Source organism: Amphiura filiformis, chromosome 7 (assembly GCF_039555335.1).
Source record: "Amphiura filiformis chromosome 7, Afil_fr2py, whole genome shotgun sequence".
NCBI lineage: Eukaryota > Metazoa > Echinodermata > Ophiuroidea > Amphilepidida > Amphiuridae > Amphiura > Amphiura filiformis.
In genome coordinates this window covers 59511263-59517349 of record NC_092634.1, presented here as the reverse complement: position 1 = coordinate 59517349, position 6087 = coordinate 59511263, and the positions used below count along the sequence as shown (strand labels likewise).

The 6087-nt window shown below is 35.6% G+C and overlaps 1 protein-coding gene across 1 annotated transcript in view; it reads left to right on the top strand.

Moving 5' to 3' along the window:
- Positions 1-2818: 2818 nt before the first annotated feature.
- Positions 2819-6087, top strand: part of LOC140156408 (BTB/POZ domain-containing protein 17-like) — an 8886-nt gene continuing 5617 nt past the window's right edge. The window contains exon 1 of the mRNA XM_072179359.1: positions 2819-2899. The gene's annotated coding sequence lies outside the window, so the exon portion shown is untranslated. The remainder of the gene's footprint in view (positions 2900-6087) is intronic.

Here is a 6087-nt window from a genome sequence, read left to right as displayed (position 1 = left end):
CTCCATATCAGTGCATTTTGCTATTGTGTCAGTTGGACAACTGCTTCGTTACTGACATGTTTAGAGTAGAGTATTGAGGCAATCCTGTGTGTAATTTTGGTTAATTTTGATGACAGGATTTTAAGATACGACCTTGTGAAAAATTTTCTTTTTTGGCTTAGTGTATGTAAGGCCAAATGGTTCAAAAAGAGAAAGGTCTCAAAAACATGATGCATGGTTAGAAAATCAAAGGGTTTCTTTCAGGAAAAGGTCTTTACGTAGTACTTTTATTCATCAAGTTTTTACAACAAAAGGTTTTAAGGAATCAGATAGCAACGTTTGCACAGTATTTTTTGTAGGAATTGAGAGCACATCAGACATATCGATTTGTATTCTGAATACCAGGAATGTCCTTCTGATATCAAATAATTTAGATTTTTTGAAATTCGCGATATAATACAAATTTTATGGCAAATTATTAAAATTTGATATTTTTAATATTTTAGATATTTAACAGTCCTCAAAGACAAAGCAAACTTTATAAATCTAATGACATGTACTTAACGTACATGTAGCTGGGATGAAAAGCCGTCCATCAATTGAAAATTGACCTTTCATATTGAAGATATACATTTTTTCTCAAAAAGACCTATATTTTTGGTGTTTTGAGGAAAAAATCTTTATATTCAATACAAAAGGTCAAAATTGTCATATGAAGGACAGCTTTTCATCCCAGCTACATACACTTTAAGTACATATATCATTAGATTTATATACAATTTACTTCGAGAGCTGTTAAATTTCAACAAAAAATGTGTATTATATCGCAAATTTAAAATAAATTATTTGATATCAGAAGGACATTCCTTGCATTCAAAATGCAATTTGATATGTCTGATGATCTCTCAGGTCCCACAACAAATATTTAAAAACATCGCTATGATACATAGCTAGTATGACCACTAGTCACCATTGCCCAGACAGGGAAGCATTACTGACCCAACTCTTCCCTGTTTTGTTTTGGGCTAAAGCATTCCCTGGTTTCCCTCAAACTATTTTTTTGGGGATGGGAATAGGTAAAAGGCAAGAGACTGCTATGCTAATGCTATGTATCCGTTATAATTCTTCCCCAAATGACACTTGATGAATTTACCTACCCTGTAGACCATTCACTGTCAGCAGGTGATCATCTATTTCATGCTTCAGTTATACACTTTTTGCCCAAATTAATACTTTAACAAAAATCTTCCTTGAATCCTGTTGATTTCTGTTTTCTTTTCCTCTCTTTTTTTTCTTTTTCAAAACACAAAATTCTTCCCCAAAGGGGTAAAATTATTCCCTCCCCTTTGGGGCGAATAATGGAAGAATAGACGCCCCTGAGTGATACATTTACATCCATATTACATACAAGCACATAATACATTATGGAAAAGTGATTGCCTAGTCTCTACCTTTCAGGTACAGACAAAATAAACGATATCAGTGATCGTCGAAGCATGCAATGTGACTACATCTACATGTAGTCACTTATTCAACTTTATCTCACAATTTCAATGACAAAGGAAAATAAGGCATGGTCTGTGAAATAAAGATCAAGTTGATTTCTAATGAAGGAAATATCACCGTTCTGACCAAATTGTGCTGTAAAAACTATATTTCTGGATTTAATTTTGCAGGGAGTCTAGATTTGCAAATTTGAATACTCACAAAATCTAGGGGTGTAGCCAGCTTTTTTGTCGGGGGAAAAAATAAAATTTTGGGGGTAAAAGCGAAAAAAATTTCCAGGTTGCATAATTTTGACCCAGTTTTATGGGGATGCCATTTCCTTCGGAAGGGGGGTGGGGTGGTGTCATGAATATGTTGGTGACCGGAGTCAATTTTTTATGACCCCCCTATCATGGAGTGCATTAAAATTTTGAATTATATAACTAAAGATTGTGCGTATATTTTGATCGCAAGCTAAAAGAATGCGCGCATGCAAAAAAATTTGGGTCACCAGCCATTAATAATTCTATAACCCCCCTATTTTTGGTGTAAAATGATCATAACCCCTATTTTTGGTCTAAAATTCTATGACCCCCCCAGTATATTCATGACCCCCCTGAAGAAAATGACAGCCCCCCTTATCGGAGGTTATTATACATAATCGTTTTTTTAGAGAGAATGTACATGTATGTAAAGTCTGAGCTTCCAAAAAGGCCTTATTCTCTCGGTCGGGCCACGTCACATCAATTCATGCCTTGGCGTGAAAACAACTTATCGCATATTTGTATTTGCAGAGAGTCGAACCTGGCACAATAGTGCAGTGTGATAGCTTGTGAATGCGAATGTTGTTTCCACTCCAGTGCTATTGTAAGCCAGTTCATGCCCGGATGTCCGACCGACAGAATTGTGGCAATGTGCGTGCTACGCAAGCACAAATTTTGCTTTGTATTTTACACTATTTTGACTCAAAATATGGATGAATTTTGGTGGAAAACAGGCTCCTTTGCCCCTGTACTTTTCCTTTGCCTTCCCAATTTTCTCTTTTCAGTTTTTGAGGGGCACTTTTCTCATTCATTTTGTATCAGTGGGGCACCAGTTTAGGCCTCCAGGTTAATAGCTATCTGCTCCCCCCCCCATCCACTCACACACCCCCACACACACACTGGCTATACAGTATGAAGGTGATAACTCGCCACATTTGAAGTTGAACTCTCCAAAAAAGATCCTCTCCACTTCATAGTAAATACCATTAGTTTTGGCGGTGTGCACCCGTGAGAAATGGGTGACAGTCTCTCCATACCAACAAATTGCGCCATCGAAGTCCAAATGAAACGTTGGTGATCCGGGTGGTGAATGGTGATCTTTCTTGAGTTTGAATTTAATTACTTATAAATATATGAAAGTTACAACAAAAAAGATTCCAGCACAAGTTACGGTGAGTACGATTTGTCAATTGCTTAATCATGGCACCACATACTCAGGTTTTAGGAATCAAACGGTACACTTTAGTTAAGCTTAATTAAAGTTTGCATGTGATGTCGTGATCATAAAATTCATATGATACTACCCCGCACAGTGACATCGCCCCGATATCTTCATGGCAGAAAATGCCATGGTAGGGTGAATCTACAGCCACGAATGGGTGTTCCCACCTGTTTATAAAACACATAATAGGCTGAAGGACATCCGACTAAGGCTAATGACATTAGCCTGTGACTGACCTCTGTTAGTGCCGTACTATTAGTATATTACGCTGACTTTCGTATTCGGCGAGGAGGACGATTTCGACCTCCTGGTGTGTTTACAAACAGAGAGGTAGACAAAAGACCGTTCCGCTTGTCCAAACACTCAAGTATCAGAAGGATGGTCCCCCGGGGGATGGTCCACAATAGCGTGATTCACGTAACATGAGGGATTAAAAAGCTGTCACGTAGAACCATGTGCTTCTATTGTCCAATTTGCCATCAAGATTTCATATGGAAACAGTTCAGACCCAGTACACGATCATGTCAGAAATTAATATTTTGTTCTGGGTCTGATTATTTGGACTAGACCTCTGTACGGTCAGCGAGTATACATACGCCATTGTCATATGGTCACATTTTTTAAGTTGGGACCCTAAAAAGGGTGGATTTGTCACATTTTTTCATTTATTTGCCATTCAAATGCTCATATTTCTCAAACAAGACATCACAATTGAGTATATTTAGTCTCATTTGGAAGATAATTTATTGCTTTAATAATATCTATAAGATAAAATTATAAAGAAAGTTTAGATTAATTACTATAACTCGTTAATTATAATTGGTCAGGGGTGGAGGAGGGTGAGGATGCTTGCGAGGGTGAGGATGCGACTGTGTATTTCAATGGGATAGGCAATATAAATGAATAACCGTGTGTATATTAGTTCATTAACTTATTATTTTATTTGGATAGTAGCATTATTGTAATAACCCAGCCTAAATAAATGTTAATTTAATTCCCAATTAATTAATATCACTAATTAATTAGAGCCTCACTATATTACAAATACCACCCGAAAATGCCGATTATTACCCATTTTGAATTATAATTGGGGGAAATAGTTCTGCAGTGGTTTCATGCAGCCATGCTATTATTAATTAATGTTCCTTACTTTTTAAAACAATTGAAAGCTTTTATATTAATTGTTAACTTCTAGGAAGTCTTATCCACTATACATTATATGCACACCATTCATTGTTTTAGGAGCCATTTGCCATGCAACTGCATGTATCTAGAGTTAAATACAAGTTTACAAATTATCACCCTATATGATTGTCAAATTGTTATGTTGATTTTCACAGATCAGCAGTAAAACTATTAACAAGATGTCAGTGCAATTATTGCCAGGCAACATGTTGTGATCATCAATAAATAATATTGTGAATGTGGGTAATTACATAATCATCAGAATTTGTTTTCTTCATTTTTTGAACACCCTGTATAATCAAATCTGGCATTTTGAAATGAATTGTTCCTTTCTAACATGAATGTATGTTCATGAATTTCTTTTTAAGTATTTAATTTGAACAAATAGAACATACATTTTTGTCATATGCCTGTACTAAACAGAATTTAAAGTTTTTTAATGTAAAAATCAGACAAATTTTGATCACCCTGTAATTCCGTTATACAATTAATTAACCACTATAAATTATGTATGTCTGGATGGGCATTACTTTTGGCTTCTCAAACATGAACTTCAATTTTTATTTTAATACACTATGTATAAACTAGGAAGCATACAACAAATTGCATTACATTGTAATATTTCTTTTGTTACACCCTGTATATTTCCTAGGTCACCCTGTATACTGGAAAAATCATTAGATATTTGCAATCCTCAATATCTCAGGTTTCCGACAATGTATACTTTTGCACACTTTGGATAATTATTTTTCGAGTTATTAGGCATAGAGCACTAATGCATGTAATTTTTGTCAAATGTGTGTATGTGACACAATAGGGTCCCAACTTAAAAAATGTGACCATATGCTTTTAACTGCCTTTACGATAGTCTTCTTGACTATGCTTTCATGATCACTGAAGCATAGTCAAGTCTGCCAAGGACACTCGGCACGAATTGAAAGACCATGTCACTCTCGACAAAAGAATGCATGCATGTCAAAGGTCATACGACACCAATTTGGTGTTTGTTATGCTCCTCTAAATATGTACCTAAGGTCTATGTCTACCCAGCCCCTCAAGACTTTGTGCATCCGCTGTATTCATGCTCGTTGAAAATTTCACATGAAATAAGGGGTGTTTTCAGATGAAGAAACGCGATTCGCGAAACACACAAAAAAAGGGGTGTTTTTTCAAACCATATGTTCGCAAAATTGAAAAAAAATGTATTTTCATCGAAATATCACTTCTCTTGCTTTTACCAGAAGCTACCAGAGAAGAGGTAATATCTTATCTTCTGTGGTTTTACAAAAATATTGCAGTTTCACAATTCTCTGTTTGGCGCATATCCGGTGTGCACCCGGCCAAGCGATTGAAGTTCATACATTTAGCCAATCATTAGCCATGGGACCTGTGAGCCAACCTACGCGTTTTTGCCAGTAAAGGGTATAATAGTAGGCATGTCCACTAAAAATTGAAGTGCTTTTAAATTGATTCAGACCTAACTTATTGGCTGGGAATTGATGAAAGAAACATTTTGGCGTTTAAATAATCTTAATCGGACGTTTCATTCCAAAGATATGGCCTTTCGAGTGTCACGGTTTTATATAGGGCTGCTAGAACATGTTAAAAAGTTAAAGTCCAAAAAAGGAATACTAACAGAAAGTGCAACTTTAAGGTACTTTTTCTTAATGTATTTATTAACTAGCGTTTTCTGGAACATTATATTTGCTTATAACAACATGAAAATAAGATCATCCTGAAAATTTAATCGATTTTGTTGACATACAGCAAAAAATATAAGACCTCAAAACCCATGGTTTGTTTGGTGAAACCTCAAGCATGATCATAGATGGCCGCCATGGAAAATATCTCCATAGAGGAGATGAACAATAAGTGCATTATTTCAAATGAATAGCGGTATTCTTAAACATTGTTCAATCTTTTAAGGTCAGCACATTTTATCTTTTTTTTTTT